Consider the following 27,725-nt stretch of genomic DNA (forward strand, 5'->3'; position numbering starts at 1 on the left):
AATCGAAGCCACTCTAACGGAAAAATACAAGTTTTAGGTCTCCGTCCCTGTACAAACCCTCGAACGTGGTGGCCGAGCAGCTGACAATGTACCCATTGCCCCCAGAGCTCTCGAACCCATGGTCGATTCATCTTACCCTTGCCTTTACCTGCACCACGCAGCACCATTGAGCCGAGGCCCAGCAAGAAAATGTAATATCATAGCACAATCAATATCAATAACCAAGTAGTTCACAGAGCACAACCAAATGATTTACAAGACATTAATCAATTCCCCAACAAGCCATAGCATTCATTCAATTCAGGACATCAGTCAATAACCAATGATCTAGTTTCCAGATATTCAGCATATCATATACATCAAATTAACAATAGTATACATGTCAAGCAACAACTAGGGTTGACGCCCGTAGGCCGCACCCTCTATTTAGTCCACTGTCTTTGGCTCGCTTAGGCCAAGCCCAGTGTTCACCCCACTAACTCCGGCCCGCTTAAACTGAACTTAGTGATTATTAAGCTGTCCTCAGCTACCAGTGGCTGAGTCGCGCCCTGTGCGCAAGTATTGATTCCAACACTCTTAGGTCGTTTATCAAATGTCCCCATGGCATAATACCACCTCATGACATTCATACAATTATAGGGAGCTCTTAGTCACAACATATTCACATGGTTTATCACAATCATATAACAATGCATACAAATATAGGGAGCACTTAGTCCCATCCTATCCACATATATGGGTGCAGTTTTCTTACCTGCGTCTCGAGCTTCATGAGTACCAAAATCTTGAGCACAATCCTTTAACTCGAGCCTCACCGAAAACCTAGTCACAACACATACATAGCACTCTCATTACTAATCAATTCATAATCATTTCCTGGAACCAATCCCGTGCCCTCGGGACCTCTCGTTTCCCCACACAAGGTAGCGAAAGCGTCCCCCTAGCCCCCGGAGCCAAAACCCTAAAAACTCAATTTTCTCCTTTCCTGAATTTAGCCTAGCGCTGCAGCACGGAATAACAGGGCCGCGTCGCTCATACGCGAACCCAGAAATATGGGTTTTTCCCAGCATTTTTCCCGAGCCAAAACTCTTCCAAATCAATACCCAAGCACACCCAAGTCCCCAATTCTACCTAGAACTTCATATAAATAGTATAACAACTTATGAACGCCAGAAACACACCCAAACACTCCCCCAAACTCAGAATCACAAAGTGGTTTCAAAATTTACAAAACTTAAACCACACTAGCTAATAACTTCAAAAATGCATAGAACCCTTACCTTGAGTAGAAATTCATCCCTGAGCCTCTTTCAAATTCAACTTCAAGCCCAAATTCTCTAATCCCCAGTTGAACCTTGCCAAGTCTTCACTCTAATGATCCACAAAATAAACACAATTCCGCTCACACCCATAACATATCTCAACAGAATTTAACCCAAAATCTGAATTATAACTTACCTTAGAACCTAGCTCAGTCATCGCCACAAGGGTCGAGGAGTTCACTAGTCTAAAGCAGGGCAACTTGACGATAGCGGAGTATGCTCACCAGTTTGACAGATTAGCCAAGTTTACACCAAAGTTGGTTCCAACTGACTTTCTGAGGGTGACCAAGTTTGTTAGATGACTTAGCCCAAATATTGAGTTAGGGGTTAAGCTAGCAAACCCTGGAACCACTACTTACGTCGATGCTTTAGAAACGGCTATAGAAGTAGAAAAGGCTTCAGGCGAATGTTAGTAAAGAGGAAGCTAGTAAACCTGAGCCTAAATAGCAGAGTCAACCTCAGAATGGTCGGAACAACAACCACAACAGCCATCAGTTTAGAAACAACAATAGTAATGGTTAGAAAAGAAGGCATCCTGATAATAAGCAGTCCGATAACGATAAAAGGGCATGGACGAACAATGGAGATAATAGGTTGGGTTATGTGCTAAGTGCAAAAGAAACATCCTGGTGAGTTCCGTACAAACACCAAAGGATGCTTCAACTGTGGTCAGGAAGGTCACCAAAGGAGGCAATGTCCCCAGCTCAAGCCAGAGGGGAAAAGGGAAGACAAGATGGTTCCTGCCAGGGTATTTGCCTTAACCCAAGGAGAAGTTGATGTTAGCAATAAAGTGGTCGCAGGTCAGATTCCTATCCTCAATAATACATGCTCTGTATTATTTGATTCGGGAGTCACTCATTCATATATCTCGTTAGGAATGATAGAAAAACTAGACAAACCTTGTGAAAGATTTAGAACTAGGTTTGTAACAGAGTTACTTTCGGGCAAAGTGGTTCTATCATCACGAATAGTACGAGGAGTACCGATCAAGATTGAGGATGTAGAATTAAAAGGAGACTAGATAGAACTGAAGATCAAAGACTTCGACATGATACTAGGCATGGACTGGCTGGCAAGGCATGGCGCAACTATCGACTGTAAACACAATAAAGTAATGTTAAAGACTCCTGACGGCCAGAGACTATGCTTTATGGGACAAGTTTCAGGACTATGCACACCGCTTATATCATCTCTCAAATCCCAGAGGATAATAGAAAAATGATGTCAAGCATTCGTAGCCAGTGTCACAGATGTGGTAAAGGGAACACCATTTAAGGTTAGAGACGTCCACATTGTAAAGGAATTTCCAAAAGTATTTCCTGATGACTTACCAGGGATGCCGCCGACTCGGGAAATTGACTTCACAATTGAACTAGTACTGGGCACCGAGCCTATCTCAAAGTCACCATACCATATGGCACCTACCAAACTCAAGGAGTTGAAGACGTAGATGTGCATAGATTACCGCGAGCTGAATAAGGTGACGATGAAGAATAAATACCCGCTACCCTGGATTGACGACTTGTTTGATCAACTCCGAGGGGCGACCGTGTTCTCAAAGATCGATTTATGGTCTGGGTATCATCAACTCAAGGTACGGGGAGAGGATATTCCCAAGACATCCTTTAGAACTCGTTATGGGCATTACGAGTTTTTAGTTATGTCTTTTGGTCTTACCAATGCTCCAGCCGCATTTATGGATTTAATGAATAGGGTCAATAAGGACTACTTGGATAAATTCGTCGTAGTGTTCATCGACGATATCTTGGTGTACTCAAAGGATGCAAACAAGCACGAGGAGCATTTAAGGTTGGTCTTGTTACGACTAAAGGAGCATCAACTTTACGTCAAGTTCAAGAAGTGCGAATTTTGTCTTACGCAAGTAGCATTCCTCGGGCACATTGTATCCAAGGACGGAGTTGCAGTAGACCCATCTAAAGTAGGGGCTGTGAAGGATTGACCAAGACCAAAGAACGCATTAGAGGTAAGAAGCTTTCTGGGATTAGCAGGTTATTATGGGAGGTTTGTAGAAGGATTTTCTAAGGTAGCCACTCCGCTCACCAACCTGACTCGGAAGCAACAAAGGTGCAACTGGACTGATAAGTGTGAAGAGAGTTTCCAGTTGCTTAAAGATAAGTTGTGCTCAGCACCAGTACTTTGTGTACCGACACCCAATGACAAGTTTGTAGTCTATTGCGATCCGTCAAAGGAAGGGTTGGGTTGTGTGTTGATGCAGAATGATAAGGTGACAGCCTATGCCTCAAGGTAGCTGAAAGAGTACGAGCAACTTATCCAACACACGATATGGAGTTAGCAGTGGTGGTCTTTGCATTGAAAATCTAGCGCCATTATCTTTATGGAGAACGATGTGAGATTTATACGGACCACAAAAGCTTAAAGTATGTCTTCACTCAGAAGGAGCTCAACATGAGGCAGCGCAGGTGGATAGAACTAGTGAAGGATTATGACTGTGCAATCCTATACCACCCGGGAAAGGCAAACGTAGTTGTTGATGCGCTAAGTAGAAAGAGTTATGGAAGTCTAGCAGCACTAGCTGAAATAGAAAAGTCGCTACAGCAGGAGCTGATCTGTGCCGGAATAGAAGTAGTCATTGGTAAGCTGCCTAACTTGTCTATCCAATCATGTCTGTTAGAAGAAATACGGATTGGGCAAAAGCATGATGACACATTAATAGTGCATATGGATGCAATTAAAGAAGGCAAGGCCACAGATTTCTCAATATTAGGTCAGGGGTTATTAAGATATAAGGATCGGGTATGTGTGCCAAATGATAAAGCAGTTAAGATGAAGGTCTTAGAAGAAGCGCACAGTACCTCGTACTCAATTCACCCAGGTTCGACCAAGATGACTCACGACATCAAGGCAATATATTGGTGGCTAGGAATGAAGAAGGATATAGCAGAATTTGTGTCTAAATGTTTAGTATGTCAGCAAGTGAAAGCGGAACATCAGCGGCCTGCTGGCTTATTTCAACCACTTAGCATTCCAGAATGGAAATGGGACGACATAGCAATGGATTTCGTTACAGGTTTGCCATGAAAAAGTAAGCAGCACGACTCGGCTTGGGTAGTAGTAGATAGATTAACCAAGTCATCTCATTTGCTGCTTGTCAAGACTACGTATATCGCAGATCAGTACGCAGTTTTTTTTGTCTGAGAAATAGTTAGACTACATGGAATCCCTAAGACTATAGTATCCGATAGAGGATCGGTGTTTACATCGAGATTTTGAGGAAGTTTTGCAGCAAGCTAGGGTACCAAGTTAAGTCTTAGTACAACATTTCATCCTCAGACAGATGGTCAATCCAAGCGTACCATACAGATTTTAGAAGATATGTTGCGCGCTTGTGTACTTGATTTCAGATGATCCTAGAGTAAGTACTCGCCGCTAATAGAATTCTCCTACAACAATAGCTACCAGTCAATGATCGGGATGGCGCCTTACGAGTTACTTTATGGAAGAAGGTGTCGATCGTCGTTACATTGGGATGAGGTAGGAGAAAGGAAACTTCTTGGTCCCGAAGATGTTAGAAAAGCTCAAGAAGCAGTAGCACTGATTAGAAAGCGTATGCTCACTGCTTAAAACCGTCAGAAAAGTTATGCGGATGCCAAGTGGCGTGATGTAGAATTCAAGGTCGAAGATTAAGTCTTCCTAAGCATATCTCGTATGAAAGGTGTGAAGCGGTTTGGGAAGATAGGCAAGCTTAGTCCCCGGTTTATAGCACCTTTTAAGATATTGGCCAAAGTGGGAACAGTTGCATATAGATTAGCTCTACCGCTAGCTTTAGCAGATAGCCAAAATATGTTCCACATCTCGATGCTGCATAAGTATGTACAGACCCATCTCACGTCCTCAAGTACGATATGATAGCACTCCAGAAAGACTAGAGTTACGAGGAACGACCAGTTAGCATCCTAGATAGAGGGATGAAGCAGTTACAGCCCAAGAGTTTTCCGATAATCAAAATCCTATGGAGTAATAGTTCATAACGGGAGGCAACGTGGGAGTTGGAGGAAGACATGTTAGCATGGTATTCAGAATTTTTTGGTAATTAAATTTCGAGGACAAAATTATTTTTAGTAGGGGAGAATTGTAGAGTCCCAGAACTTTACTTATCTAGTTAGGTAGTAGCTAGTAGCTAGTAGTAGTTATAGTATGATAGTTACTATGGATTTTGGCTCAAGCCGGGACTTAGTTGAACACTCGTAGCAACACTTATATATTTTATAAGTTTAACCTATAGTTTAAGAGTATTAATTATAACATAAGGTTTGATTAATATAGTTGATTATAAAGATGTCATTTATTATACTATAAGGTTTAGATGGGATTAATAAGAACATGGCACTTGTCGTGTGCAGGTTTATTTAAGGATTTAACTATAGTTTAAATAAAAGAAAGCTCTAGAAAACTGTAGAACCTTCCAAGAACATTAAGAGCATGAAATTTATCACAATCTTGTTTATTTGAGGATTTAAGCATTTAATTCAAAAATAGAGGTTTCTAGAAGCTCTAGACCCTTCTAGAACTTGCTGGAATCTCGTATTACTCAGTCAAACCTGATTAATCAATTCAATTATGCTGAAAACGTGCAATTACGTGTTTAATATATTCACGTATGCCGATATATCGCAGCCTAGGAGTTGATGTATCGCCACACGGGGAATACGAAAAACACGTGAACTTTGCACAAATGAAACGACGAGCCCTCGGGACATAAGCCTCGGTGATATATCGCCTATGATGGGCGATATATCGGCTATAGGGCCATATTTTTCAACGTTGTTGAAACCAAGCTTGATTCATTCCTCAACCTCTTGACCACCTTCTGAACATTTTGACCGAGTCTTCGGCACCTGCTGAACGAATATTCAAATATTTTTCAATTTACATTCATTATTTTATTCAAGCTAAAAGAAGATCTTTTCACTCCTTGAACTCTATAAATAGGACCTAGACCCAACCATTTCTTTCATTCTTCAAGCTGTGTTCAGAGCCTTCAAGTTGCTAGGGTTACTATAGAATGATAAGCACTTGGGTTGGGGTATAAGCTTTATCATCTTAAGCTTTATAAACACTTAGTGTGTTTCCAATATCGAGGTTTAGTTCAGTTCTAGTACATTCAAAGGTATTCCTAATCTTAAGTTCATTTCTATATGTTTCCTTAGTTTCCTTTAGTTATCTTTACTCAAATCCTAACTCGTTGTTTTCAATTCTTGGTTAGGTATTTAAGTTCTTTGAACTTAAGGTTTCTTTTTGGTAAGCTTCTTCTTGGTGGTTTAGTTCATTTCTTTATCATCTCATTCTTTAGAATTACTCACCATTTTTATTTTTGGTTTTAGGAGGGTTCCAAATCCCGTCCTTGTTCTCATAAATCCCAGTATTGGTAAGGAAAATAGGATAGAATTTCATATGTTAATATGATATGTTATGCTTATGTTATGTTATTTATGTTTACATTATAGTATATAGTCCTTGGGCATATGACTTGTCTAGCTAGCAAGGCTCAATAATTTATGGGCATATGACTTGCTTGGCTAGCAATAGCCCCACAAATATATGGGCATATGACTTGCTTAGTTAACAAGCCTCAAGAGGTATGATGGCCATTGTAGTTTAGTATATGTTTATGATATAGTTTTATGTAGATGCTTATATGTGTTAGTAGATTTTCCTTGCTGGGCATTAAGCTCACTCCTTTATTTTAATGTATGCAGGAAAATAGATATGGCGACGGAAGGATTCTTGGTAGTTGGGTTTGTGTATTAAGGATGAAGGATTTAGATGGATTGCGTGAATGATTCGAGGACGACGTTATTTTTAGTTTTTTTATTATGTTTTTATGTATTTTCTGCATTTAGTTTTGTAAAAAATTTCCTTTAGTTTAAAGTTTTGTTTTATTTTAAAACAATGGGATCCCATACCGTTCATTTATGTATTTCAACATTTACTTTAGAGTTTTGAATAAAGTTGTGAATGTTTCTTATGTATGATTTCTCAAAAATAGTGTCTATGTATAGTGGTTTTTAATGGTCCATAGTCTTAGAATTAGTTGGGTCATTACATTTATCACAATCATATAACAGTGCATACAAATATAGGGAGCACTTACTCCGATCCTATAACATAAACAGGTGTAGTTTTCTCCTGTGTCCCGAGCTTCTTGAGCACCGAAATCCTGAGCACAGTCCTCTAACCTGAGCCTCGCCAAAAACCTAGTCACAACACATACATAGCACTATCACTGCTAATCAATTCATAATCATTTCCCGGAACCAATCTCGTGCTCTCGAGACCTCCCGTTTCCCCACACAAGGTAGGGAAGCGTCCCCCGAGCCCCCTGAGCCAAAACCCTAAAAACTCAATTTTCCCCTTTCCTGAATTTAACCTAGCGCCGCGGCACAGCCCTATAGGGCCGCGGTGCCCAGAGTGCTTCCCTCCTTCTGATTCAACCTAGTGCCGCGGCACAGAAGAACAGGGCCGCGACGCTCATACGCGAACCCAGAAAGCTGGGTTTTTCAAAGCATTTTTCCCGATCCAAAACTCTTCCAAATCAATACCCAAGCACACCTAAGTCCCCAATTCTACCTAGAACTTCATATAAACAGTATAACAACTTATGAACACCAGAAACACACCCAAACACTCCTCCAAACTCAGAATCACAAAATGGTTTCAAACTTTACAAAACTTAAACCACAAACCAGAAAACTTAAACCACACCAACTAATAACTTCAAAAATTCATAGAACCCTTACCTTGAGTAGAAACTTGTCCCTGAGCCTCTTTCAAATTCAACTCCAAGCCCAAATCCTCTAATCCCCAACTGAACCTTGCTAAGTCTTCACTCCAATGATCCACAAAATAAACACAATTCAGCTCACAGCCATAACATATCTCAACAGAATTTAACTCAAAAGTTGAATTAGAACTTACCTTAGAACCTAGCTCAGTCTCCCAAATCGTAGCCTTAAATCCTGGCCTAAAATCCTTCAAAACCAACCACCATAGAGAGGGAGAGCTTCGAATGGGAGGGAGGGAGAGAGAGAGAGAGAGAGAGAGAGAGAGAGTTTGGTTCCTCTGCTTTGTCTAAGTGTTCTAGTATTTCCCAGCCCTCAACTGAGTATATCCAAATGCCAAAAATGACTTAATTGCCCCTTATGTTAACCTAAGTCCTCATATGAAACCAAGGGTAATCTGGTCTTTTAACACATCCCACTAAGTCCTCGAGTATACCTAAAAATCCTTGTTAATCCCGACATACCAAATTATTAATAAGCTACTAACCATTACTCAATAATTCCCGAACACATTATAATATTCCCAAAATACCCCTAAGCCCTTCCAAAGCCGGGTATTTGACCCCGTTGTGACTTTCTAGCTAAATGGCTCCCCAGGACCGTCTCGGGTCAAATGCTACAAATATAATATATCCACATAATAATGTGGTCTCAACAGTTTATCACATTTATGTCCTAACGGCCAAAAGTACAATTATGCCCTTAAAGACCAGACAAGGCCCGCATGCTTATCTAATTCTCATAAACATGCATTCCACATATCCATATAATCATAGGATCATGCATATCACATAATCATGCATTTTCACCATTAATTCACATTACTTCCAATTATGCCCTCCCGGCACACTAATCAAGGTTGTTAAGCCTTATTAGTAATTTTGGGTCGTTATATGAGGTTTAGACCAAACCATAAGATCATTCAAGGTATTTCTATTCCTAGGTTCAGTTCTATATGGTTCTTTAGTTTTCTTTAGTTTCTTTTATTCATATCTGAACTCTTGTTTATGATTCTTGATTAGGTATTTAAGTTCTTGAAACTTAAGGTCCTTCTTGGTAAGTTTGTTTTTGATGGTTTAGTTCTCATTTCATCTTTATTCTTTAGAGATTCTCACCATTTTCCTGTTGGTTTATAGGAGTTTCTAAATCCCGTTCTTGTTCCCAAATATCCTAGCTTTTGGTAAGGAAAATAGGATAGAATTTATATGTTTATGTTATGATATGTTTATTTTATGATATGTATATGTATAGAATATGTTTATAGTCCTTGGGCATATGACTTGTTTAGATAACAAGCATATGACTTGATTAGATAACAAGCCCCAAGAATATGTTTTATAGTCCTTGGGCATATGATTTGTTTAGATAACAAGCCTCACAAATTTATATGACTTGTTTAGATAACAAGCTGTAATGCCCCGAATTCTCCGATGTGGTTTAATGGCGGGATTAGTAGGCCGGGATGGCCATACTTGCTTAATTATGCCATTAATCGATATTATGCATGTATATGTGAATTATATTATAATATGATGTTAAATGTATACATGTGGGTCCACATTTTAATTACAGGGGTGTGATGGTAATTTGGCCCGTTGAGGGTATAATTGTATGCATGTCAGTTATATATGTTGAGACCACATTATAATGTGGGTTTGTTCGAGTTATTCAGCATGAGACGATCTTGGATTGTTGATTAGCGGTTTAGTCACAACAGGCTTAAGTGCGGGGCTTGGGATGAGTCTCGAGGTGATTTAAATGATTAGAGCGTTACCGGGAGTTAAAGGGTAACGGGATGTAAATTATTGGTGTTCGGGATTATTGAGAATAGTGGGAATTGGAGAGTGTTAATTATGATTAACAAGATAGGTGGAAAATACCAATTCTGCCCTTGGGAGCCTTTAGAAACTTTAAATTGACCTAGGGGTAAAATAGTCATTTCACCCCTAGGATAGATATAACCATTGTTGGCTGAAAGAAGAGAGCAAAACAGAGCAAGTTCCTAAGCTTCTCCCGTACCTTCTTTTCTTCATCTTTCTTTGTGATTTTTGAACCATTCTTGAGAATTTAAGCTTGGGAAGCAAGCCTTGGGGGTTTGGGAGTGTGTTTCCCCATTGAAGAGCATCATAAGCTGAGCTTTGGGTAAGTTTCTAACCATAGAATTCTCTGGTTTGCCCTGTTTTAGTTCTGTTTTGCAGTTGAGATTTCTAGATTGAATACTTGGGTTTGTTGGGAGTTTTGGCTAGGGTTCCTATGGTTGGGATGTTTGGGGTATGTTGGTGTAACGCCCTGGTTACCCCAGAGTATTTGACCCGCTACCCGAGCCCTTTGGTTCAAAACGTGATCTAAGTGTTATTAACAGGCTAAGGTGAAAAACCAATAAAAAGGAAATGATATATTTCATTAAGTATATAAACTGCTCATGAGCCATTCAAAACGTTTACAAGTTGTTTATAGTACAAAATGGTCGCTACTGTTTCAAATTTACAATCCTCGCCGACCTAAGCGGCAAAAATAGGGTAAACCCCCTAGTCCCTCTGAGAACTCCTTGGCCGTGGTGGTCAAGCTGCCGCATATATACACAACACCACCTATGCTCTCCACTCAAGGTTGGGTGAGCTTCTCTTTCCCTTTACCTGCACCACATAACACCCATGAGCCAAGGACCAGCAAGAAAACACAATATAATATGATATAATATCAACAATGTTCGTAACAATTATTCAAGACTTTCTGTTCAAACGAATAGGTGACAGTCACAAAAGTCACAAATATAGGGACAGCTCCCTTTGGCCATGTGACGATAGGATCACCAGGGCTAAATAGATAAGTGAACATTTCACTAGCTTTAACAAGATAGGTGCATGGTGACTAGTCATCAACATAACCTTCCTCATGATTCTAGAGTCATATCTATGGAACATCGTTCCCTAGCCACGTGACAAGCAGTCACCTGGGCCCTATGCCCTGGCTCCCAGTAACTATTCTTAGACTAGCCAAGCGCTTATAAATTCATCGACCTTAGGGTCGGTCCAGCATTAATGCCATAGAGCCATTCAATGCTGATATCAATTAGATCTAATCTTTATTCGGCTCTGCGTTTAGCATGCTTATGCCGTTTCTGACCTTTAGGTCAGTGTCCCTGACTAGTCAGTGCCATATACAAGTAATCAACATTCACTAGCATTTAACATGCAATCCATGTCCACATATATTAGTCAACATGCCTCAATAACAATCACGCATGTCTTATACATGTACAAGGTGCAACTATATTCATACACTGCTTTCTTACCTCTGGTTCGAGTGAAAATTAATATAAGAACGACTCTTGAGAACGATCAATCTTTTAATTCCTTGACAGTCACCTGATCATAACCAAAATATAAGATTCATCAACGAGAATGATAAGCAAAGGTTCCCAAACCAAAACCTAGCCTTTGAGACAACGAATCCTACTAAACCGGGTAGTAGGATCGATCCCGAGGCCTCAGGCTTGAATCCCCAAGCTAAAAACACATTTCTGGCCAAAAATGCCCTTATGGGCCGCGGCTCACCACAGCCATGCCGCGGCTCACCTCTCTGACAGAGGCATTTCCACCCCAGAAACCAACATAGGTCGCGGCTCACCATAGCCATGCTGCGACCCTTTACCCAAACCAGCAAGCACCAGCTTGTCTTCCCCTGCGTTTTCCCTCGAAACGAAACCTTCAAACCAGTTCCAAACCTCTTCCAAACACTCAATCCAACCCCTAAACATCATCTATATCAAACCCTCATCAAAACCCAAGTTAAACATCAATCAAAACTTCCATTAATCCAAGCTATCCTCAACAAAATCATAGGCTGAAAACTAAAAGAAAACATAGTAAAACCAGAAAACTTATGGCTGAAACTCACCTCAAACTTGAGATTAAATCCCCTTCAATGGCTGAACCAACTCTATGAACTCAACCCCTTGATTTCCTAGCTTGATTCCTCAATTTGGGCTCAAAAACTCCAAAGGATAAATGAGAGAAAATGATGTACGGGAAGGAGAAGTAAGGGCTCTGTTTTGTTCTGTTTTCTACAGCCAACTAAAGTTCATATAAATCCAAACCAAATGACCTAAATGCCCCTAGGTCACTTAAGGTTTCTAAAGTCATCCCAAGGGTAAAATCGGTACTTTCCACCTATCTCGTTAATCATAACTAATGCTCTCCAATTCCCGCTAATCTCAATAATCTCCAACACCAATAATTCTTATTCTGTTACCCTATAATTTCCGGTAACGCTCTAATCATTAAAAACACCCCGAGACTCACCCCGAGCCCCGAGCTTAAGCCTGTTATGACCAAACCGATAATTTATATTTAAAGATCGTCTCATGCCGAATAACTCGAACCAATCCACATTATAATGTGGCCTCACAATATATCATTGACATGCAAACAAATATACATTAATGCCCTCTACGGTCCAAATTACCAAAACACCCCTGTAAACAAATGTGGACCCACATGCATGCATTTAACATCGTATTATAATATAATTCTCATAAACATGCATAAATCCATTTAATGGCATAATTAAACAGTTATGGCCCTCCCGGCCTACTAATCCAGCCATTAAACCATATTAGGAATTCCGGGGCATTACGGTTGGGATGGTTTTTGGGTTCATTTGGCATCAAAAATGGGATTTGGAAGCTTTGGAATCAGGTTGGAATCGAAGGAGATGAAGAAGGTCGGTTCAGGGGATTTCTGGTCTGGAGGTAGCGCTATAGCGCCCACCCTTGGGCGCTACAGCGCTACTCAGGAGGCAAATGGGTGTGTTGGGGGCTTTGAGAGTAGCGCTGGGGCGCTAGGGGTCAGCGCTGTAGCGCTACCCTGTTCCTTCAAAGTCCCGTTTTGAGTGTTTTTAAGGGTTTTTGACTTGGGGTTTCAATCCTTAAGGCCCGGGATCGAATCTACTCACCGTGTGGGCATGTTTCGAGGTCCCGAGAATGGTGCTTAGGTTAAGACCCTATCCATGTTGATTCTCATTAATGGAGGTTATAATTGGTTGTGATGAGGTAACCGCTAAGTAACCAAGAGATCGATCGTTCTCAGGAGTCGTACTTATAATATCTCTCGCTCGAACCTGAGGTAAGAAAACTGCACCATGTGTATATATGACATGCGTATTTGTTATTGAGGCATGTTGATTGATAAATGTGGACATGGATTGCATATTAAATGCTAGTGAATGTTGGTTACTTGTATATGTCACTGGCTAGTCAGGGACACTGACCTAAGAGTCAGAAACGGCATAAGCGTCTTGAACGCAGGGTCGAATAAAGATTAGATCTAATTGATATCAGTTTTGAATGGCTCTAAGGCATTAACACTGGACCGACCCAAAGGTCGATGAACTTATAAGCGCTTGGCTAGTCTAAGACTAGTTACTGAGAGCCAGGGTATAAGGCCCAGGTGACTGCTTGTCACATGGCTAGGGAACGTTGTTCCAGGGTTATGACTCTATGGTCATGAGGAAGGTTTTGTTGGTGACCAGTCACCATGCACTTATCCTGTTTAAGCTAATGAAAGGTTTACTTACCTTTGAGCCCCGGTGACCCTATCGTCACAAGGCTGAAGGGAGTTATTCCCAATCTAGTGACTTTTGCGACTATCACCTATCTGTTTTGGACTGATGGTCCTGAATGATTATTATGATCATTGTTGATATTATATCATGCTTTATTGTGTTTTCTTGCTGGGCCTTGGCTCATAGGTGCTATGTGGTGCAGGTAATGGGAAAGAAAAGCTCACCCAGCCTTGAGTGGAGAGCTTAGGTGGTGATGTGTACATATGCGGCCGCTTGACCACCACAGCCAAGGAGTTCTCAGAGGAGCTAGGGGGTTTACCCTATTTTTTTCACTTAGGCCGGCGGGGTTGTAAATTTGAAACAGTAGTGGCCATTTTGAGTTGTAAATAACTTATAAATATTTTAACAGGCTCATGAGCAGTTTATATACTTAATGAAATATATCCTTTCCTTTTTATTGTTTTTTTCACCTTAACCTGTTAGTAACACTTAGAACATGTTTTTAACCAAATGACTTGGGTAGCGGGTCAAATTTCCGGTTCACTGATCACCGTAACTGTTTTTGGGTAACCAGGGCGTTACACAAGTCCCATAAATTTATGGGCATATGATTTTCTTAGCTAGCAAGCCCCAAGAAGTATGATGGCCATTATAATATATGTTTTTATAGTCATATATTTTATAGTGTATGTTTATGATGTAGCCTTATGCTTATGATATATGATGTATGTTGTTAGTAGATTTTCTTTGCTGGGCATTAACTTGGAATTATATGAGTAACTTTTATACTATATGATAACTAATTAGTTTCTAAAATAGACTTGAATGTAATATAAAAGTATCTTAAATAATAAAACATGTAAATTACGTGAGTGACTAAAAAAATCTATTAAAATTTTTCATTTAAAAGTTACCGTGTAGTATACTAAATTAATTTTTATTCATAAATTTTATGATAACGTATTATACTATATAGCAACTCATTAGTTTCTGAAAGAAGCTTAAAAGTTACCAAAATATATCTTAAATAATAAGATACCATATAATATAACATAAAAATATCTAATTTATATATTAAGATGTCTACAAATGAGTTTTGGAGGTAACCAAAATGTACTGAAATAATATGATCTAAAAATAAAAATTTTAATAAAAAATGACTAATTGGTTTTACAATTCAGAAAAAACCAAAAAAGTCAGGAAGCGGGATTTCCCAATCTTTTCAAAATCAGTTATGCTACGCTGACGTGGTACCAGTATTTGTGTAAATAATTTGGATGAAGGTATTTTTGTAAATACTTTAGATTCTATGTATATAATTGTAAAATTCCCAAGAATAAATCCAACCATTGAAACAACCTAACCAATTATTAACGTAATTAAGTTCATCATAATTAAGCCAATCGGATACTTATAGAATCCAAATGATGATGGTGGTAACTAATGAGACCTATGACCAAAAATATAATAAACAAAAAATAAGTTAAAAAAACCGCAAATTACTAATATAAACAAGTTGTGAATGATCGAGTTTGCTATAAATATATAAGAGAGGTTATATGTCCAAACTGTATGTTTGTTTTAGAGAATTTTAGTTTTGGATGTGACTAGTATATAAACATAAGACTACAGAGAAGGATTTGGATATCCGAAACATTGAGCACTACTAGTCACGAATAATAACTAGCTAATTGGTTTTTGGATATTGTTAACATAAACTAATTAATTATTATCAAAAAAATGATGAAAGGAAGGAAGTTGGGTGGTGCGATAGTAGTGATGATGGCAATAGTTGGTGGGTGCATGTTTGAAGGGGCTTTGGGGGTATGCAACATGAGTGATGATGGTCTCAACGCATGCCGCCCGGCGGTGAGGAGACAACACCCTGCTCCCCTCACCAAACGATGCTGCGATGCTCTAAGGGGTGCCAACTTAGTGTGCTTTTGCAGTTACTTGAACAACTCTTTCCTAATGAGACTTCTCGGCATCGATCGCAATCTTGCCATGCAACTACCCGCTAGGTGCCACATTCCAACTCATGGAGCTAGATGTTAATATATATATATATATATATAAGGTAAATATATAGTCATTCATCTCTTAACACTATATATTTTGAGATATATACATATAATATATTTTTTTATAATTGACCCTTTTTTGTTATCCTCATTTCAGGTGCATATGTGTGAACGATTGTGCGCCGTATGCCTCCGCTTGGTTCCTCATAATAATGGTTAATTTTATGAGATCTGCTAACATATATGTGTTCCTTAATAACTATTGCATGTACGTGAGATTGCATTAATTTGCAGTATATATATGTAATGGTGTGATGATTTCTTTGTTTTCTCGTATAGAAATATCCCAAGATGTATATGTACTGTGATGATTATCTCACTTACTAAAAGTTAATTCTATGTGTGATTTCTCTCTTCTTATAATATTAAGTTGGCACCCGATTATAAATCTCATCTATTATACTCTATCCAATTTATTAAATAAATAATATATATACTTTAATTAGGATTACAAATAATAAATTAATGAAATAAACACCTAGCTAAGAAAAGATACATGTACATGCCGAACAAAACTACTAAAGATTATGCTATAACAAAGCCGATCATTAGAAACTCTAATTACTTACCTAGTGAGAAAAATATCATTGGAGGAAAAAGAGTGCAAAAGCTTTAGAATAATAAAATCTATTTAAATATGAGCGTTCTTATTTGGCTAGGTCGGTCCAAACTCATACTCATATGGTAGACGATCTCTCTACCTGAACTTGAGGGAAATGTTAACACTAATAACTAGTATTTGTCACTACGGGTGAGGGGTTCTACCAATAACATTTTTTTGTTAGTAGAATCCTAATTGTTGTCACTGGAGCCTCTACTGACAATACTATCATCGGTAGAGGTTGTCGATAGAAATTAATAACATAATCAATATTTAAATCTAATTACATTTTATAAAAAAAATGTATGTATATAATGTGTGAAGTAAACAATAAAAATATATAAAACTTACCTTAGAGAATTAGTGGAAGTTGAGAGGGACTGGGCTGGCGGAGCTTCAAGCAGCAAACCAAGGAATGGCGACAACAAAATTGAGGGAGATGGAGAGAGGAAAAATAAAAAGAAAAAATGAATGAGAGGGAGGAACTCACTTACCTGAACGATGGAAGAGCAGTGACAAGAGGCTTTGAACGTTGGGCTGGGGCTATGGATTTTTCACTACAACAAATTTTACTTCCAAAGACTCCCTACAATATCTAACATCATTCGTGTAAGACATTAAAAATTAGAAGAGGTTTTTAAAGTCTTATATTTGGGGAAATTGAAATTTTTTATTAATGACTAAAATTGTAAAACATGAAAAGGCCTAACACGTGTCTAGGGGGGACAACCGACATCTCCCAGTCAAGTGGCACGTCTCCCATTAGGAGACGTTGGAAGTCCTCCCTGGCTATTACCCTCGACTTTCTTCTCTTCCAGAAGTGCGATACACAACAGAGGCGGCGGGCATAGGCAAATTGGGGCCTTTTCTAGCGATTTTTAGGGTTGAAAATCTCTCCATTTTCAAGTTTTGAGGAAAAATTTCTTGATTATGATTATGAGTTTTTTCATTAGATTTTTTATGATTTTCTTGGAGAATATAGGGAGGTGTGGGAACTTGAGATTTTGACTCAAAATTTCTATTTCAAGCACACAATTGAGGTAAGTTTTCAAAATTATAAGTATAAATCATTGTTATTTCTCTTTATTTGTTGTGATTATTTGGAGATTTTGAGTGAGTTTCTAAGAAAATAACTTTGTTGACAATGTAGAAAATAATTTTTATTTTTATTTTATACATCACATTGTGTATAAATTTGATTCAATTATATGTTTATGATTTTTTTTTTAAATTTTTATTACTATTTAATTTAAAAATTATGTATATTATATATATATTAATTTTTTATTAACATTGTAGCTAGGTTGATTATATATAGTTATGTTAAAATAAAATTTTTAAATAATTTAAAAATTAGAGGTATATGAAAAGTTGTATGTTTTTTTGTTGATTATTGAGTTTTTAGTGACTTAGTTGTTAGAATTTATAAGTCTAAGCTCTATATATACCACATTTTTTATTTAGGCTAATTAGTGGCTAATTGGAAATTGTTTAGTGATATTAGTTTAGTAATCTTTTATATATTAATTAATTTAATTTTGTAGGTTGTGGTTTTGTTGGAGTGAGATTTTAGGGTATTTTTTGCCTGCAAATTTGTATTTCAAGCACATATTTGAGATAATTAAGTATATAAAATTACAAAAATAAGTTATCTATTGTTAGATATTTAGTGATATTTTATTTATTAATTATTAATTAAATTTTTTTGGTTGTTGATTTAATAGGGAAATTTCACTTTGTATGCTTGATAAATGCTATAATTACAAAAAATTGTAGGCATATTAAAATTTTCAAAATAATGCTACTTTTTTGTACTTTGCCCAAAATGCCCTTACCATTTTCTACTCATTTCTCTCTTCTCTCTTCACCCCCCCCCCCTCGCTCTCTCTCTCTCTCTCTCTCTCTCTCTCTTATTTCACTCTCTCTCACCTCACACCACCACCACACTAAATATTATATTTCGAACAGATTTGGACATGATTTTTGGGTTTTTTTGGCGGTTTTTTTCAGATCTGAAACTCTGAAATCTGCAGAAAATCGACCTTGCTCAATGGTGGTTCGATGGCGCTCGATGCCAGCTCGATGAGACCTTCAAAATCATGATTTTTCATGAAAAAATGACTTAGCTCGATGGTGGTTCGATGGTAGCTCGGTAGTGGCTCGATGGTGCTCGATACAATTATTGCAAGAGACATAATTTTTAACTCGGGTGTGGGTTTGAGGTGATTTTTTTTTATTTTGGGTATTTTTTCAAGATCTACACGTTTGACATGTTAATATGCACATTTGTGAAGTGTAACAGTTGTAAAAAATACAAAAGTGCAAACATACCTCATGTTTAAGACATCTTTTGGTATATTTTTAAGTTTTAAACTTCCCAAATGTGCATATGAGCATGTTAAACGTGTAGATCTTGAAAAAATACCCAAAATCAAAAACAAAATCACCCCAAACGGACACCCGAGTGAAAAATTATGTCTCTTGCAAGAATCACATCGAGCACCATCGAGCATTATCGAGCACCATCGAGCCATAATCGAACCACCATCGAGCAAACTCGTTTTTTCATGAACAATCTCAATTTTGAAGGCCTCATCGAGCTAGCATCGAGCACTATCGAGCAACCATTCGCTGGGGCCTTCAAGATCAAGATTTTCATGAACAAATGACTTAGCTCGATGGTGGTGTAACGACCCGGATTTTCAAGACTCGATAATGCGAAAATATAAATGTTTTCATTCAACAAAATGTCTCAAAAACCCATAGAAAAAAAAACTTTGAAAAAAGTCGTATGGCCATACTTAACATTTAGTTACAAACATGTTTTATAAAGATTAGAGTGAGCCTAGTTTAGGAAAATTACACAACATTTCCAAAAATAAAAAGGCTTCCCAAAAGGTCGGTCCACATGTACATTTGCAAGGAAGACTCCAGCGCTCACTGCTCTGCCTTGCCCTTGCACTTACCTACAACATGAAACAACTAGGTAAGCGAAAACGCTTAGTAAGATCAACTTTCAAACAAAGCATATAGAGAATTAGGGTTCCGGACCCATCCGGACCCTACACAATCAATTTCAAGAACACCAAAGCGTCCTGGCAAACTTATGGTCATGCCTGATAACCAATGATAAATTAATTCATAACTAGATAAAAAAATCCTGCACTCAGAAAAATCCCAGAACAAGCAGATATATTATATCATAGCTAATTCTTATCAACAATTATATCCCTGCACTCAGAAAATCCCAGAGCAAGCATATATATTATATCACCATATAATTCGAGACCAACGCTCGACAATTTCCAACAATTCAGGCGTAACGCGCCCTCCAACACAATTGCTAATCTGTAAAAGAGAACCGAGTCTCCACACTAAGATCTAGCCAATAAATATTCTCATCAAGGGTAACTATCGTGTTACCTAGGGCATCGCTACTTATCCAAGAGTGTAATCCAATTTACACGGTTTTATGGAGACTTCTATGTTAATCAGTGGTGCTGGTGAGCAGTTGCCCCTAGGGTGTTCAGCCTCACTCAATCTTGGCAACCCCTAGTATCTCTAGGCACTCTCACTGAATGGCCAATATTCACGGCTGCTATCTGGGAATAACTTATCAGAGCACTTGCTCAGATTCTAACCGTCCAATGATTAAGTAAGCATGAGGGCCCCTAGGTCCCATTTATCTTGGCGCCCCTAGGTTTAACCAGCTTATCCTCATCTCATGGCCACTCGTCGCGGTAATGAACCGGACATAAATAAAATCAAGCAGTGTGACGGGGATCAACCGTCTAGGATATGACGGACTTCTGCCGTTCATATTTTCTAAATCAACACTCACTAGATTAACATCTCTAAGCAACTTTCTATGACAGCCTATATATGTGCATGTATCCCTATACTAACATACAAGACAATAATCATTTCATGTTGCAGCCATACAATATAAGCTGACTTACTTGGAGTCCTTAGAGCTCAGCAGGTTTTCACCCTCCAACGTTCAGTCCAGTTACGCTTAGCCAATACTGTAGTTATCCATACAGTATACTCGGATTAATTATGTCACTCATAATTCATTATTATTATTTTGGGCAGTTTGGTCATTTTAATAAAAAGTCATTTGTAAGGATTTATAATCCTTACTTGGTTTTAAACCTATTAAGGAAAGTCGTACAAAAATATTCGAGACTAAACCCTAAGTCTCGGGGAGACCTATCCTAAGGTCTCGATACCTAGGCTCGGGTATCACAATGGTATTTTCCCACAATCCGCTAAAAATCTTATTCTTTCAAGATATTGCTATTAACCCGCACTTTCGACTAGTCGGTTAAAATATGTAAGATTTTAGCCGGTATTATATCCAGAAAATACTAATAAATTCCTTAATTATTTTTAAAGAAAATAAACTCTTTAAATTTTCCTTTTAGTTTTCTTAAGGTTTTAATATCTAAAAACCGATTTAAAAAAATTGCCTAATTTGTCTTAATTAGGAAAACCGTTATAAATTTCTCATCTTGACTAATTAATTTTCCAAAAGCAATTAATCAATTTTTACTTACTAGAAAAATAATTCATTTAATTATTTTCTCAAAATATAGGGTTTTAAACCCTCTTTTAATTTATTAACTATTAATAAATTAAATCTCTTTCTTTAATAAAAATAATTCATTTAAACTCAAAGGGGGTAATTTTAGTGAAAATATGATTTCAAGACTTACCAATTTATATATTGAAATAAACAAAATTTTACTTTTTACCTTATGTTCCAAAAATCTCATTTTTACACTAAGTGTGAAAAGCCTATTTTTCACATTTTTAACTACCTACTTCGTTAGTTCATAACTTGAAATTTACTTACCCAATTGTTACCAAAATTTCCCAATTCCATTTTTGTTATGTCATTTAGGTCTTTGTAAAATCTTAGGTCAAAATGAATATTTTTGATTGGTGAAATCATTTTCCAACAATGAGGAAAAATGACCTTATTTTCAAGTCCTTATTTTTTCCAAACTTTGACAGTTAATAACTTTCAAACCGTTCAATATTTTCTTACCAAATTTTACAGTGGAATAATAGGTTATGCCAGAAATATGTCCACAAAATTTTAGAAAAAACTGGGTTCATTTTCCCTATACAGTGGCTGTCCAAACTTGGTTCCGAAAATATGAATACGAAAAAACTGTTTTTTACCTAAACTTTGAAATAGCATAACTTACTCATTTCTAAACATTTTTTAGTGTTTCAAAAGCTCAATTTTATGTACTCAATCTCAACAACATCGCAGTACAATTTAATTTTACAAAACCAATATACAGTGGCTGCTTGACTCCTTGGAAGTCACAGCTTAAAACATGTTTTGTTTTAGGGTATCCTACAAAACCCTTGGGGGTTTTGGTTCCCATTATCAAAAATCAATACACATGCATCATAAAAATTATTAAACAACTACCATAACCTTATTACATCACCAACAAGAAACTTTAAGCATTAAATATACAAAATAATTCTTAAAACTAAAAACCCTACAACAAAATCATCAAAAGTAAACTTTTTACCTCTTTGGTGTTCTTGCTTAAGGTTTTGACCTTCCTATTAGCTTTGGCTCCTCCAAAACCTTTCAAAAACCCTAACCAACTTCCCCCAACAACATAGGTAATTAGCTATTTGAAACTCTATGATTAAAACTTGACAAAAGTCTAGATTAATGAAACTTTACCTTAGGGAAAACCCTTCCTAGACCAAGACTTAGCTTCCAAGTTTCTTTGGTGTTCTTGGGGTTGAAAATGGAGAGAACACTTGAGAGAGTCTTCAAAAAAAAATCAGATGAGAGTGAATGAGGGAGGGAGAGTGGTCGAATTTGGGGGTTAGAATGGCTCACACAACTCTTCAAAATATCACAAAACACTTGAGTGCTTTTCTACCCACTTGCCCACTTGACTTCTTAATTAAATGGGATTTTATCTTTATTAAGTTGGGTTCACACCACTCTAAAATAGCAAATGGTCGGCCACCCTTTGCCATATATGTGATCATAAATTTTTTATTTTTTTATTTTTTATTTTTTTATAAAGGTTAATAAATGTTTCATAAGAAGAAAAGTCCAAATTGGCTTTTGACACATTTTTTCACTCTTATTAAGTTTTAATCACCAAACTTAACCTTAATTAATTAAATTTAATGTCTCTCACATTTAATTTAATTAATCACATAATAAAATTTCACCTAATGTCCATTCATGGAATAAAATTCCCCATTTCGGCAAAATTAGGCATTTACTACAAAATGCCTTAAAATTTCCATTTTCTTTTAGGTTTATTATTTTTGACCAAACTTTAACTTTTATGAATGTATTTTATGCCCAAAATATAATTGCCATGATTTTTCGTTTTATTTTCCGAGATTTTTACCCGATCAGGGTTTTTGTGTCGGTCCAGGACCGAAAGTCTTATCTTGACTCTTAAAATCACAAAATTCATATTTTGGCTAGCAATAACTCATGGAATACTTCCAAACAAAATATAATATTATTTAAAATAATATTCTTAACGCGGGGAAAAAATCCCGACCCGAGTCGTTTAAAGGTACCCAAAAACGTAGGACGTTACAGGTGGTTCGATGGTAGCTCAATAGTGGCTCGATGGTGTTCAATGGTGCTCGATGCAATTCTTGCAAGAGACATAATTTTTCACTCGGGTGTCCGTTTGGGTTGATTTTTTTTTATTTTGGGTATTTTTTCAAGATCTACATGTTTAACATGCTCATATGCACATTTGGGAAGTTTAAAACTTAAAAATATATCAAAAGATGTCTTAAACATGAGGTATGTTTACACTTTTTATTTTTTACAAGTGTTGCACTTCACAAATGTGCATATTAACATGTCAAACGTGTAGATCTTGAAAAAATACCCAAATTAAAAAAAATCACCCCAAACGGACACTCGAATAAAAAATTATGTCTCTTGCAATAATTGCATCGAGCACCATCGAGCCTCTATCGAGCTACCATCGAACCACCATCGAACTAAGTCATTTTTTCATGAAAAATCATGATTTTGAAGGTCCCATCGAGCTGGCATCGAGCACCATCGAACAACCATCGAGCAAAGTCATTTTTTCTTGAAAAATCATGATTTTGAAGGTCCCATCGAGCTGGCATCGAGCACCATCGAACAACCATCGAGCAAGGTCGATTTTCTGCATATTTCAGAGTTTCAGATCTGAAAAAAAAAATCGCCAAAAAAACCCAAAAATCATGTCCAAATCTGTTCAAAATATAATATTTAGTGTGGTGGTGGCGTTGGTGGTGGTGTGAGGTGAGAGAGAGTGAAATAAGAGAGAGAGAGAGAGCGAAGAGAGAAATAAGGAGTGAAAAGTAAGGAGGAAATGGTAAGGGCATTTTGGGTAAAGTACAAAAATGTAGCATTATTTTGAAAATTTTAATATGCCTAGCATTTTTTTGTAATTATAACTTTAATCAAGCATATAAATTGAAATTTCTCATTTAATATCAGAGTGGATTGCTAAGTGAAGTAATTTTGCTAGCTTGGATTATTAATTGCAATAGGTACATATATATTCTCATACTTCAACTTTTAATATTATTAAACAAATGTTAGAGGAGTTTGAATATCTTAAATACTCATTCATAGTGAAGTAGGTTATGAGATTAAAATTGTGTGTTGCGGTGATAACGGAAGGTTGAAAACTTTGTTTGTTTTAGTGAAGTAGGTTCTGAGAAATTTGGTTGTGTGCTGGGGAGCTATAAGAAAGAAATTTATTATATGTTGTTTAAATTATTTGTTTTGTAATTCACATGTAGATGATTAGGTCATTATTATAGGGGAAATGCTGCCCGATTTTATCCAGGATTACAAACAACTATCTTTATATAGACATCCAACTCTATCACGTGCTTATTTAGTGTCGTTTCTTTTATTTTTCATACACATAGGAGAAGATATGGATAGAAAGTGGATGTCAAAAAATTAAGCAACCTCATGTAAGTAATTGCAACTTAATTTTTTTAATTTTTATAATTATTAAGTAGAATAATATGTATGCATTTTTTACTAAGTGTCAATTTAATAATGAATTACTCATACTTTTAAATAATTAGTGTCCACACCAACCGGACAATGTGGCATGTGGATGCTACATAATGAGGATGTTGAAGGATTTGATTGAACATGCGAGTCTTGGACATTACTTGAGAACGGTATTATTAATTTAAATTTGCAAATTATTTTTGAAACCATATATATAAATGTAATCAAATAATTATTAATATATTTTACTTTATATTTTTTGAAGCTAACAAGTACGTCATATACAGATGCACAAATTGATGAGTTGCAACAAGAATATGCGACAGATGTGTTACCGATAATTCTAAGTTACCGACCTCGTTGTTAGGTTTTCTTACTTTTTACCACTTTCTTCGTATATAGAGCAATATTTTTTAATTTTGCATATGTCTAACAAATATTGCTTATTTTGTAAAACAATCTAAGTTTTCATTAATGAAGATTTGCAATTTCATTTATTAATTATATCAATTTAAATTTATTAATGTTATCAATTTCAATTTAATTAATTATTAAATCAAATTCATTTTAATTAATTATTAAATAAATTTAAATTTATATTAATTATTGAATCTGTTATCCATCGAATTAGCATTTGTGACGTGGCAAATAATCTCTTGACACGTGGCTGATACCTGGAAGGCGTCTGCTAGAGTATCGACCAGGATGCACAGCAGAAGCAGAACCAGCCTGTCTTACCCACGACCAGTCTGGTCGGTGGTTCCGCAGCCAAGGCAACAATTATGGAAGATCTTTGTGAATCCCGAATTTATCTCATGCAATCTTCTGGATATCCGATTATTCAGAGAGTAATATCTGTAACAATATTTTGTAACCCTCCATGAGCCTATAAATAGCAAGAGATAGCTCAAGGGAAGGGACTTTTCTTTTTTGGGAGCTTGGTAATCATAGAGATTATAGAATTTCTCCTAGTAAACTTGTATTGTTAGTCAGAAGTGTTGAAACTCATTGAACCCAAGTTCTCTGATCATACTTTTGATTCTATATCAATATCATTCTAAGTGGACGTAGGTCATTTCCAGATCCTAGGGCCGAACCACTATAAATCACTGTGTTTTCTTTACTTTTGTCATTAAGTTATTCTCTATACATTCGTCTATATCATTCATATTTTGACTCCGTGTTAGTTGGCTAAATCGTGGGTCAACATTCTGGTGCTTTCATTGAGAGTTCGATTTGTTGCTATTAAGAAAACCAGTGGCGAAAGCAGGAAGGAAAACTGGACAGGCAACTGCCGATGCACCGTCGAACCCACCACTTCCTCCTCCCCCTGCAAGCATGGCGGAAGATGAGCCGCAACTAGATTTTGAAGAGGAGGAAATGGATGATGCGACGCTGAAGAGCACCCTGGGCGCGTTGCAAGAAGAATTGGCTAGTCTGAGGGCCAATCAAGAGACTGCCGCAGAAGTTATGGCACGACAGCAGCAGGAGCTTGATCGTCAGCGGGCAGAGTTGAGCGAGAGACAAGCAGAGGTGGATCGCCGCCAGACCGAGGCCATGGCAGCCCTTGAAGCAGCCTTGCTGTTGGCTAGAAATCAGGCCGCACCTGCCTCGCAGCCTAACCAACCTGAAAATGGGCCACCTCAGAAGGGTCTCAATCCTAGCCCACCAGTTCAGCCTTCAAGTCCGCAAAGGCCTGAACAGCCTCAGACGCCTCATGATGATGTCCCGATGGATCCCGAGGCAAATCCGCCATCCCAAGCTACTCGGGGTAATTCCCCGCAGCAAAGGCAGAATAGGACCGAGCGTCAGCCTCGTAGTCCTAGGCGCCATGAGAATGACAGGCCAAACCAAGCGAACAGAGGTCACTACCCTCCTGGTAACAGAAGGGACTCGGAACTAGGCTCTGCGGTCCGTGGACCCCACGGCATAACGATGCACGGGAACACCGCAACCAGCGCAGGCCACCCTCTAACGCTCGGGGCGTTTCTGCCAGAAACGGTAACAGAGGGAACAGTCAGTCTCACCACAGCCAGTCAAGGTTCAGAGATGGTCATGGGTACAATGAGGCCGACTCAGGCAAGGGAAATGCTGGTGGGAGGAATGGAGAAAGAGGTAAAGGCAGGAGCCAAATACCTCAAGGTGACCAGCCAAATAGACAAGATGCTGGGGGGCAGCCCAGACAAAATAATGTCTTCAACTGGCTCAGAGGTAGCGAGCAACGAAGAAGAGAAGAGGACCTGAGAGATGTACTCAACGATCGTCGAGAAAATCATGGCGAGAACATCCCTCCAGCCACAGAAGCCACCACAATTCCTGCCGCAGTGCAAGCCCAGATAGACGCACTCAATCAGGCTGTGCAGCAGCTGGTCGGAGGAAGGACTTCTTACATCGACCACGACAGGAGGAAAGGTACTCCTTTCGTCCAGAGGATAGCTAACGCCGAAACTCCCAGCAAGTTCAAAATGCCTATGCTCCCAAACTTTGATGGATATGGGGACCCAGTCTCGCATGTGAATAAATTCGAGATTCAGATGGACATTCAGAAAGTGTCCGAAGACGCTCGGTGCAGGATCTTCCCTGCAACACTTTCTGAAGCAGCACAGGAGTGGTTCTTTAAGTTCCCACCTGCAAGCATAGTTTCCTGGGAAATGTTCGTAAGGGAGTTCTACGGACAGTTCTATGATGGTCGTGTGCACCCAATCGAAGCAAACCAGCTGGTCAAAATCCGCCAGCGGGATGGAGAATCACTGAAGGATTACATCCAGCGTTTTATGCGAGCAGCAGCTGGAGCAAAGACAGTCGGAGACGAAGGAAAAATGATGGCTATAACCGCAGGAGTGAGACGCCGTTCGCCTCTATGGAAGAGTCTTCGTAAGGACGGGGTTAGAACCACCCAGGAGTTCTTGGACCGAGCGGATCGTTATATCAAGCTCGAAGAGGCCATTGCTGATGACGGAAAACCCTCGAACAAGGGTAAGAAGGCCGCCAAACCCGCCAAACCCGCCAATGGTTCCAAACCTGATGGCAACGGCAAGAGCAACGGGCACAGCAACGGTAATGGCAAGAACGGTGGGAAACGGCCGCACAATGAGCCTTCAACCTCCGATAATAAACGAGCCAAGGGTAATCGTTATGAACCTAGGTTCACTAACTACACTGCCCTCATCGAGTCTCGGGGAGAGGTTTACCAGGCCACAAGCTCTAGTGTACCTTACAAGAAACCTGGCCCCATTCGAAAAGACATTTCGAAAAGAGACACTACCAAGTTCTGTCGTTACCATAACG

Source organism: Humulus lupulus, chromosome 1, assembly GCF_963169125.1.
Source record: "Humulus lupulus chromosome 1, drHumLupu1.1, whole genome shotgun sequence".
NCBI classification, from domain to species: Eukaryota; Viridiplantae; Streptophyta; class Magnoliopsida; order Rosales; family Cannabaceae; genus Humulus; species Humulus lupulus.